Genomic DNA, 11,109 nt, shown 5'->3' on the forward strand with positions numbered 1-11,109 from the left:
TTTCACATCATGTATTATACCAGTCCAGTCCTGTATTGTTTAAACATGGACCAGCTAGAGGGAGGTTTCATCATGTATTATACCAGTCCGGTCCTGTATTGTTTAAACATGGACCAGTTACTGTAAGTCGATCTGGATAAGATCGTCTGCTAAATGACAAAAAATGGCAATCTAATGTTCTGAGGGTGAGTGAGAGAATGAGTGTACACTTTAGCGAGAATAAGGGTAAAGATTGGGACAAAACAGCAGCCTGTGTCTTTCCCTATATCCTCTCTCTTCCTGCTTTCCTCCATGTTACTGTCAACATCCCAAATGGCACACCATATTCCCTATATAGTGCACTACTTTGGGCCAAAGCCTTATGGGCCCTGGTCAAACGTAGTGCAGTATATAGGGGATAGGGTGCCATTGGAGACCATTGTGCTGTGCTGTGAGGTAGTGTGTGTGGAATGTGTGTGTAATGTGGTGTTGATCTTATTAGGGCCACAAGCTGACCTACAGCCTTGTCTGTCTGAGAGCTGGGACTATCTACATGTCACACTGAATTCCATTCCATCTGCATTGCTTCCAAAGCTTTTTAGTTAGTGCTGAACTGTATGTTTTGCTTCTCTCTGTCTCTACCTCTGTCTCTCCCTCTGTCTCTCCCTCTGTCTCTCCCTCTGTCTCTACCTCGTCTCTACCCTACTCGCCTCTGTCTCTCTCTCTCTGTCTCTCCCTCTCTCCCTCTGTCTCTACCTCTGTCTCTACCTCTGTCTCTCCCTGTCCTCTCCCTCTGTCTCTCCCTCTGTCTCTACCTCTGTCTCTCCCTCTGTCTCTCCCTCTGTCTCTCCCTGTCTCTCCCTATTCTCTCCTCTTCTCTCCCTCTTTCTCTCCCTCTTTCTCTCCCTGTCTCTCTCCCTCTGTCTTTCTCTCTGTCTTCTCTCTGTCTGTCTCTCCCCCTGTCTCTCCCCCTGTCTCTCCCTGTCTCTCTGTCTTTCTCTCTGTCTTTCTCTCTCTGTCTCTCCCCTGTCTCTCCTCCCTGTCTCTCCCTTCTCTCGTCTTCTCTCTGTCTTTCTCTCTGTCTCTCCCCTGTCTCTCCCTGTCTCTCTGTCTTTCTCTCGGTCTCTCCATCTGTTTCCCTCTGTCTCTCTCTATCTCTCTCTCTGTCTTTCTCTGTCTGTCTCTCCGTTGCCCCCCTGTCTTTACCATGTTAACTACTGTAAATGTGTGTGTGTGTGTCTCTGTGGGTCCTGTATAGGTTTCTCTTGGGGGAGGTGAATGCAGGTCTCAGCACCACCCAGGTGGTAGTCAAGGAGCTGAAGGCCAGTGCCAGTGTCCAGGACCAGATGCACTTCCTGGAAGAGGCACAGCCATACCGGTCAGAACTACAACCATATGGATCTCATACCCTGTATACCCCACCCTTTGCATCCAGTACAATTAATTAATTAATTAATCAATCAATTGGTGAATGAATGAATGCCTATACATGGTTATCCTGCTAGCTTCTTTCCATGTGTTCTGACTGTATGTTCACTATAAACTATGACAGTAAAGGTGACTGTTGAACTATGACCCATCTCCTCTACCTCCCCCTTCCCCCAGTGCCCTCCAGAACCCAGCCCTCCTGCAGTGCCTGGCACAGTGCTCAGAGGTTACACCCTATCTACTGGTCATGGAGTTTCTGTCCTCTGGTGAGAGAAACCTCCCTTAGCCCCCTAACCCCCTAAACCCTAACCCCTATCTCAGAGGTTACACACTATCTACTGGTCATGGAGTTCTGTCCTCTGGTGAGAGAAACCTTCCCTAGCCCCCTAACCCCCTAAACCCTAACCCCTATCTCAGAGGTTACACACTATCTACTGGTCATGGAGTTCTGTCCTCTGGTGAGATAAACCTCCCCTAGCCCCCTAACCCCCTAAACCCTAACCCCTATCTCAGAAGTTACACCCTATCTACTGGTCATGGAGTTCTGTCCTCTGGTGAGAGAAACCTCCCCTAGCCCCCTAACCCCCTAACCTACCCCCTAAACCCTAACCCTAACTCCTATCAGAGGTCACAACCACCTTCTATATGGAGTTCTCTGGTGAGATGGATACTTGCTCCCCCTGTTGGTGGAATACTGTACTGTTACAGCCAGGGACAATCTGCTCTCTACCCTTTCCTCTGGGTTTGCAGAAGGGTCTGAGCTTCCACCATATTGATTACACCCTTACAGATCAGAGCTTCCACCATACTGCTAACACCTTACGGATCAGAGTTTCCACCTTACTGCTAACACCTTACAGATCAGAGTTTCCACCATACTGCTAACACCTTACAGATCAGAGTTTCCAACATACTGCTAACACCTTACAGATCAGAGTTTCCACCATACTGCTAACACCTTACAGATCAGAGTTTCCCACCATACTGCTAACACCTTACAGATCAGAGTTTCCACCATACTGCTAACACCTTACAGATCAGAGTTTCCCACCATACTGCTAACACCTTACAGATCAGAGTTTCCACCATACTGCTAACAGACATAGAAGGAGAAGTGGATGAGAGCAAGTTGTGACGGGTTGTATTGTACAGACATACATTACAAACATAGGTTTGTGTGTCCCAAATGGCATCCTATATTCACATCTACTGCACTACTTTTGACCATATTCCCTATATAGTGCACTAGGGAATATGGTGATATAGAGTGCCAAATCATTTTTATGACATCACTTCCTGTCCTGGTCATCAGGGCGACCTGAAGAGTTACCTGCGCAGCTGTCGGGCGGCTGACTCCGTGACCCCTGATCCCCTGACCCTCCAGCGAATGGCGTGCGAGATCGCCTCGGGCCTGCTGCACCTTCACAAGCACAACTTCATTCACAGGTGGGTTAGTAGACACCTTCACAAACACAACTTCATTCACAGGTGGGTTAGTAGACACCTTCACAAACACAACTTCATTCACAGGTGGTTAGTAGACACCTTCACAAACACAACTTCATTCACAGGTGGGTTAGTAGACACCTTCACACAAACACACTTCATTCACAGGTGGGTTAGTAGACACCTTCACAAACACAACTTCATTCACAGGTGGGTTAGTGGACACCTGCACAAACACAACTTCCTTACGAACTCGAGTCCTAATGAAAGTCCTAGAACATATCAATCATTCCATAGCAATATGTTTCTGACATGTTGTAGTGAAGAGTAATGATATATACGCTGTATTTACGGTAACATACATGTTGTAGTGAAGAGTAATGATATATACACTGTATTTACGGTAACATACATGTTGTAGTGAAGAGTAACGATATATACACTGTATTTACGGTAACATACATGTTGTAGTGAAGAGTAATGATATATACACTGTATTTACGGTAACATACATGTTGTAGGGACATAAAACCGATAAAGGGAACTGATCGGAGGATGTTGAAGGATCTGGTCTCACTCTGACACATCCCACCCTAGATACAACTGGGACTGTGCAGCTGGTCTGTCTCCAAATTAACATGATATTGAGGATATTATGTACAATCTGTTCCTAATTACCTTACCTGTTTAAATAAATGTTAAATAAAAATATGGAAATATGTTAGGATATGACTGAAGCTGTGTTGCTCTGGCTCCCCTGCTGGTCTGTCCCGGTAACAACATCCTGGTGCTGCCTGAGTGACTCTCACCAACTCCAGCATCAGTGATTTTGTTGCCGGGGGGAACCCCTCTCTCCTTGTTACCATGGTAGCAGCCAATCATGTGCTGAGGAGCTGATGATAGGTAGAGTTAAGATCAACAAAATCTCGCTGCCTGTGTAGTAGTCAGAAATAGCTACAGAGAAAAATGAGAAATCCACGTAGCTACTTGTGCAGTCATACCAGTGAATTACACCCGTACTTTATGCTATTGAGTGGTAAATGTTGTGACGCATCGTGTTTTCCTGTGGTAACAATACATTCAATAACAATGATTGAATGGTTTATTGTGATACGATTATTACTGCAGTCAGAGTATTACATATGGTTTAGTCTGGTCTGGTGACTGGGTGGCAGGTAGCCTAGCGGTTAAGAGCGTTGGCCAGTAACTGAAAGGTTGCTGGTTTGAATCTCTGAGCAGACTAGGTGAAAATCTGACGATGTGCCCTTGAGCAAGGTACTTAACCCTAAATGCTGCTGTAAGTCTCTCTGGATAACAGCGTCTGCTAAATGGCTATAATGTAACAATGCAGTGAACTGTTCCTCCCTCTCCTCTTTACAGTGACCTGGCCTTAAGGAACTGCTTCTGACCTCAGAGAGGACAGTAAAGATAGGAGACTATGGCCTCTCACACAGCAGATACAAGGTGAGCCTACAGTATTAACCAGTCTTGGTGAGTCTACAGTAATAAACCAGTCTTGGTGAGTCTCTACAGTAATTAACCAGTCTTGGTGAGTCTACAGTAATTAACCAGTCTTGGTGAATCTACAGTAATTAAACCAGTCTTGGTGAATCTACAGTAATTAACCAGTCTTGGTGAGTCTACAGTAATAACCAGTCTTGGTGAATCTACAGTAATAACCAGTCTTGGTGATATACAGTAATAAACCAGTCTTGGTGAATATACAGTAATAAACCAGTCTTGGTGAGTCTACAGTAATAAACCAGTCTTGGTGAGTCTACAGTAATTAACCAGTCTTGATGAGTCTACAGTAATAAACCAGTCTTGGTGAATATACAGTAATAAACCAGTCTTGGTGAATATACAGTAATAAACCAGTCTTGGTGAATCTACAGTAATAAACCAGTCTTGTTATATTGTATGATGTATATTTTCTACATACTGAATAGGGGGTGGGACAGAAGAATAGTTTCTTGTAACAGACAGACGATAAAGTAGTATTTCCAGCTAATGATTCTGCTGTATTCTACTCTGTAGGATGACTACTTTGTGACTCCAGACCAGATCTGGGTGCCGCTGCGTTGGATCGCCCCAGAGCTCATAGACGAGGTCCATGGTAACCTACTAGTGGTGGACCAGACTAAGGACAGCAACGTCTGGTGAGCAGGGGGGAGGGGTCAGGGTTCAAGGTGTAGGAATGAATGGTGTCAGCACCATACACTATGGTTGACTCAGCCCTTACGGTGTTATTGTTAAGGTCAACGACACAGCTCTTCAACCAAACCTAGCCTGATCCAGATTTGACTTATGGTGTTTTGATACAACTCTTCAACCACAGCTAGCCTGGTCCCAGATTTGACTTATGGTGTTATTGATACAACTCTTCAACCAAACCTAGCCTGGTCCCAGATCAGTTGGTGCTCTTTCCACTCGATAGTCTCATTGTCAATCCAGATGTGACATACAATGAGTGACGAGGAGTTGTCATGACAGCACAACCACACTGGGACTAAATAAAGGCTCTGTTCTAGGTCTCTGGAATGACTATCTGAAGATGTTACTTCATGGTTTGTTCTGTTCTAGGTCTGGGAGTGACTATCTGAGATGTTACTTCATGGTTTGTCTCTGTTCTAGGTCTGGGAGTGACTATCTGAAGATGTTCTTCATTGTTTGTCTCTGTTCTAGGTCTCTGGGAATGACTATCTGAAGATTTACTTCATGGTTTGTCTCTGTTCTAGGTCTGGGAGTGACTATCTGAAGATGTTACTTCATGGTTTTGTCTCTGTTCTAGGTCTGGGAGTGACTATCTGAAGATGTTACTTCATGGTTTGTCTCTGTTCTAGGTCTCTGGAATGACTATCTGAAGATGTTACTTCATGGTTTGTCTCTGTTCTAGGTCTCTGGGAGTGACATCTGAAGACTTACTACTTCATGGTTTGTCTCTGTTCTAGGTCTCTGGGAGTGACTATCTGAAGATGTACTTCATGGTTTGTCTCTGTTCTAGGTCTGGGATGACTATCTGAAGATGTTACTTCATGGGTTTGTCTCTGTTCTAGGTCTCTGGGAGTGACTATCTGAAGATGTTACTTCATGGGTTTTGTCTCTGTTCTAGGTCTCTGGGAGTGACTATCTGAAGATGTTACTTCATGGTTTGTCTCTGTTCTAGGTCTGGGAGTGACTATCTGAAGATGTTACTTCATGGTTGTCTCTGTTCTAGGTCTGGGAGTGACTATCTGAAGATGTTACTTCATGGTTTGTCTCTGTTCTAGGTCTGGGAGTGACTATCTGAAGATGTTACTTCATGGGTTTTGTCTCTGTTCTAGGTCTGGGATGACTATCTGAAGATGTTACTTCATGGGTTTGTCTCTGTTCTAGGTCTGGGAGTGACTATCTGAAGATGTTACTTCATGGTTTTGTCTCTGTTCTAGGTCTGGGAGTGACTATCTGAAGATGTTACTTCATGGGTTTGTCTCTGTTCTAGGTCTGGGAGTGACTATCTGAAGATGTTACTTCATGGTTTGTCTCTGTTCTAGGTCTGGGAGTGACTATCTGAAGATGTTACTTCATGTTTGTCTCTGTTCTAGGTCTGGGAGTGACTATCTGAAGATGTTACTTCATGGGTTTGTCTCTGTTCTAGGTCTGGGAGTGACTATCTGAAGATGTTACTTCATGGTTTGTCTCTGTTCTAGGTCTGGGAGTGACTATCTGAAGATGTTACTTCATGGTTTGTCTCTGTTCTAGGTCTGGGAGTGACTATCTGAAGATGTTACTTCATGTTTGTCTCTGTTCTAGGTCTCTGGGAGTGACTATCTGAAGATGTTACTTCATGGTTTGTCTCTGTTCTAGGTCTGGGAGTGACTATCTGAAGATGTTACTTCATGGTTTGTCTCTGTTCTAGGTCTCTGGGAGTGACTATCTGAAGATGTTACTTCATGGTTTGTCTCTGTTCTAGGTCTCTGGGAATGACTATCTGAAGATGTTACTTCATGGTTTGTCTCTGTTCTAGGTCTCTGGGATGACTATCTGAAGATGTTACTTCATGGGTTTGTCTCTGTTCTAGGTCTCTGGAGTGACTATCTGAAGATGTTACTTCATGGTTTGTCTCTGTTCTAGGTCTCTGGGAGTGACTATCTGAAGACGTTACTTCATGGTTTGTCTCTGTTCTAGGTCTCTGGGAATGACTATCTGAAGATGTTACTTCATGGGTTTGTCTCTGTTCTAGGTCTCTGGGAGTGACTATCTGAAGATGTTACTTCATGGTTTGTCTCTGTTCTAGGTCTGTGGGAGTGACTATCTGAAGATGTTACTTCATGGTTTGTCTCTGTTCTAGGTCTCTGGGAGTGACTATCTGAAGATGTTACTTCATGGTTTGTCTCTGTTCTAGTCTCTGGGAGTGACTATCTGAAGATGTTACTTCATGGTTTGTCTCTGTTCTAGGTCTCTGGGAGTGACTATCTGAAGATGTTACTTCATGGTTTGTCTCTGTTCTAGGTCTCTGGGAGTGACTATCTGAAGATGTTACTTCATGGTTTGTCTCTGTTCTAGGTCTCTGGGAGTGACTATCTGAAGACGTTACTTCATGGGTTTGTCTCTGTTCTAGGTCTCTGGGATGACTATCTGAAGATGTTACTTCATGGGTTTGTCTCTGTTCTAGGTCTCTGGGAGTGACTATCTGAAGATGTTACTTCATGGGTTTGTCTCTGTTCTAGGTCTGGGAGTGACTATCTGAAGACGTTACTTCATGGGTTTGTCTCTGTTCTAGGTCTCTGGGAGTGACTATCTGGGAGTTGTTTGAGTTGGGGAACCAGCCGTACAGACACTACACTGACAGACAGGTCCTGACCTACGCTGTGAAGGAACAGCAGCTCAAACTAACCAGGCCCCGGCTCAAAGTACCCCTGGCTGAGCGCTGGTGAGTACACACACACAGATACACACACACCACACAACACACACGCGCATGCACACATACACACACAAATGCATAAATGCACTAATGCCACACACGGGCGCCTACACAGGATACACCACAATCCTTTGGTCTGTAACCAATCATTAGTACTCCCTATCCTCATATCAACCAATCAATGCCTTTTATTCTGGCGCACGAACCAACCATTAGTCTTCTTCTCGTGACATGGGTTGTAATCAATACCTTATTAACCTGGCAATGAGCCTCTCATTTGGTCAGCACCATATAATACATATTTCTGGCATCTCACACATACAGTACACAACACCTACAGTGGGGAGAACAAGTAATTGATACACTGCCGATTTTGCAGGTTTTCCTACTTACAAAGCATGTAGAGGTCTGTTATCATAGGTACACTTCAACTGTGAGAGACGGAATCTAAAACAAAAATCCAGAAAATCACATTGTGATTTTTAAGTGATTAATTTGCATTTTATTGCATGACATAAGTATTTGATACATCAGAAAAGCAGAACTTAATATTTGTTACAGAAACCTTTGTTTGCAATAACAGAGTAGTTCTTGACCAGGTTTGCATACACTGCAGCAGGGATTTTGGCCCACTCCTCCATACAGACCTTCTCCAGATCCTTCATGTTTCGGGGCTGTCGCTGGGCAATACGGACTTTCAGCTCCCTCCAAAGATTTTCTATTGGGTTCAGGTCTGGAGACTGGCTAGGCCACTCCAGGACCTTGAGATGCTTCTTACGGAGCCACTCCTTAGTTGCCCTGGCTGTGTGTTTCGGGTCGTTGTCATGCTGGAAGACTCAGCCACGACCCATCTTCAATGCTCTTACTGAGGGAAGGAGGTTGTTGGCCAAGATCTCGCGAGACATGGCCCCATCCATCCTCCCCTCAATACGGTGCAGTAGTCTTGTCCCCTTTGCAGAAAAGCATCCCCAAATAATGATGTTTCCTCCTCCATGCTTCATGGTTGGGATGGTGTTCTTGGGGTTGTACTCATCCTCTTCTTCCCCCAAACACGGCGAGTGGAGTTTAGATCAAAAAGCTCTATTTTTGTCTCATCAGACCACATGACCTTCTCCCATTCCTCCTCTGGATCATCCAGATGGTCATTGGCAAACTTCAGACGGGGCCTGGACATGCGCTGGCTTGAGCACGGGGACCTTGCGTGCGATGCAGGATTTTAATCTATGACGGCGTAGTGTGTTACTAATGGTTTTCTTTGAGACTGTGGTCCCAGCTCGCTTCAGGTCATTGACCAGGTCCTGCTGTGTAGTTCTGGGCTGATCCCTCACCTTCCTCATGATCATTGATGCCCCACAAGGTGAGATCTTGCATGGAGCCCCAGTCCGAGGGTATTGACCGTCATCTTTCTTCTTCTTCCGTTTTCGTTCGAATAATTGCGCCCACAGTTGTTGTCTTCTCACCAAGCTGCTTGCCTATTGTCCTGTTGCCCATCCCAGCCTTGTGCAGGTCTACAATTTTATTCCCTGATGTCCTTACACAGCTCCCTGGTCTTGGCCATTATGGAGAGGTTGGAGTCTGTTTGATTGAGTGTGTGGACAGGTTTCTTTTATACAGGTAACGAGTTCAAACAGGTGCAGTTAATACAGGTAATGAGTGGAGAACAGGAGGGCTTCTTAAAGAAAATTAACAGGTCTGTGAGAGCCGGAATTCATACTGGTTGGTAGGTAATCAAATACTTATGTCATGCAATAAAATGCAAATGAATTACTTAAAAATCATGCAATGTGACTTTCTGGATTTTTTGTTTAGATTCCGTCTCTCACAGTTGAAGTGTTCCTATGATAAAAATTACAGACCTCTACATGCTTTGTAAGTAGGAAAACCTGCAAAATGTCAGTGTATCAAATACTTGTTCACCATAAAACTATGACTCTGATAATAAATGGGATGACAGCCCCCATGAGTACACACAATGAAATAACCATCTGGACTCATGTCACCCACATGGATCATGGCAGAGATATGCCTTACGGCGACAGTAGCAAAGCACAATGACTCAGCCTACATCATGATGAAGTACATGGTGAGGCGTGGAGGAAGAGAGGGAGGGGGAGAGAGAGACACTAAGCATGGCTTATGGAAAATACTCCTAAGGGTGTCATGGCCTCTACAGACGTTCATAATTCAATGTCCCCTGGTAGCTACCAGTCTCTCTCTCTCTCTCTCTCTCTCTCTCTCTCTGTCTGTCTGTCGGATCCTATAAAGGGTTAAGTGTCATCTTAGGCAGACTCAGGGGGCCAGACAGGGGTTGTTGAACTTGATGTCACCAGAGTGGACGTTAGTATTGATCGCGGTCACAGGGAGTCAACGTACGCCGCTTAGAGATTCAATTATGACCCTTGCCGACCCCGCGACATCTGTCTGCCAGAGATAAAAGGTCAGGCTGTTAACGTGTAACAACTTGGCCCCGTGGCAAACACAGGAGGTAAATTAAAGGAGGAATTGTCACTGGGGAGAGGAGGGGTGGAGGAAAGAAGAGTCTCGGATAGGAGAACTGCTTTATAGATTCAGGTAAGGGTATAATCGGTTTAATATACGATACAGACAAACACAGACAGCGATAAACACAGAGACAGCGATAAACACAGAGACAGCGATAAACACAGGGACATCCATAAACACAGAGACAGCCATAAACACAGAGACTCCATAAACACAGAGACGTCCATAAACACAGAGACGTCCATAACACAGAGACAGCCATAACACACGAGACCATCCATAAACACAGAGACGTCCATAAACACAGAGACGTCCATAAACACAAGAGATAGCCATAAACCAGAGACATCCATAAACAGGGACATCCATAAACACAGAGACAGCCATAAACACAGAGACAGCCATAAACACAGAGACATCCATAAACACAGAGACATCCATAAACACAGAGACATCCATAAACAGAGACTCCATAAACACAGAGACATCCATAAACACAGAGACATCCAATAAACACAGAGACATCCATAAACACAGAGACATCCATAAACAGAGACATCCATAAACACAGAGACATCCATAAACACAGAGACATCCATAAACACAGAGACATCCATAAACACAGAGACATCCATAAACACAGAGACATCCATAAACACAGAGACATCCATAAACACAGAGACAGCCATAAACACAGAGACAGCCATAAACACAGAGACATCCATAAACTACAGAGACATCCATAAACACAGAGACAGCCATAAACAGAGACATCCATAAACAGAGACATCCATAAAGAGAGACATCCATAAACAGGGACATCCATAAACACAGAGACAGCCATAAAC

The 11,109-nt window shown here is 44.6% G+C and overlaps 1 long non-coding RNA gene across 2 annotated transcripts; it reads left to right on the plus strand.

Annotated features, from left to right (window-relative positions):
* The first annotated feature begins 1,741 nt into the window (after positions 1 to 1,741).
* On the plus strand, positions 1,742 to 7,761 carry LOC116360002 (uncharacterized). 2 transcript variants are annotated; one of them, XR_004206858.1, is made up of 5 exons: positions 1,742 to 1,769; positions 2,720 to 2,853; positions 4,234 to 4,317; positions 4,891 to 5,012; positions 7,616 to 7,761. It is a non-coding gene; the product is annotated as an uncharacterized LOC116360002 (long non-coding RNA). The 2 variants fall into 2 exon arrangements; XR_004206857.1 differs by lacking the exon at positions 1,742 to 1,769 and adding an exon at positions 1,892 to 1,961.
* Positions 7,762 to 11,109: the final 3,348 nt, after the last annotated feature.

Source organism: Oncorhynchus kisutch, unplaced genomic scaffold (genome assembly GCF_002021735.2).
Source record: "Oncorhynchus kisutch isolate 150728-3 unplaced genomic scaffold, Okis_V2 Okis06b-Okis10b_hom, whole genome shotgun sequence".
NCBI classification, from domain to species: Eukaryota; Metazoa; Chordata; class Actinopteri; order Salmoniformes; family Salmonidae; genus Oncorhynchus; species Oncorhynchus kisutch.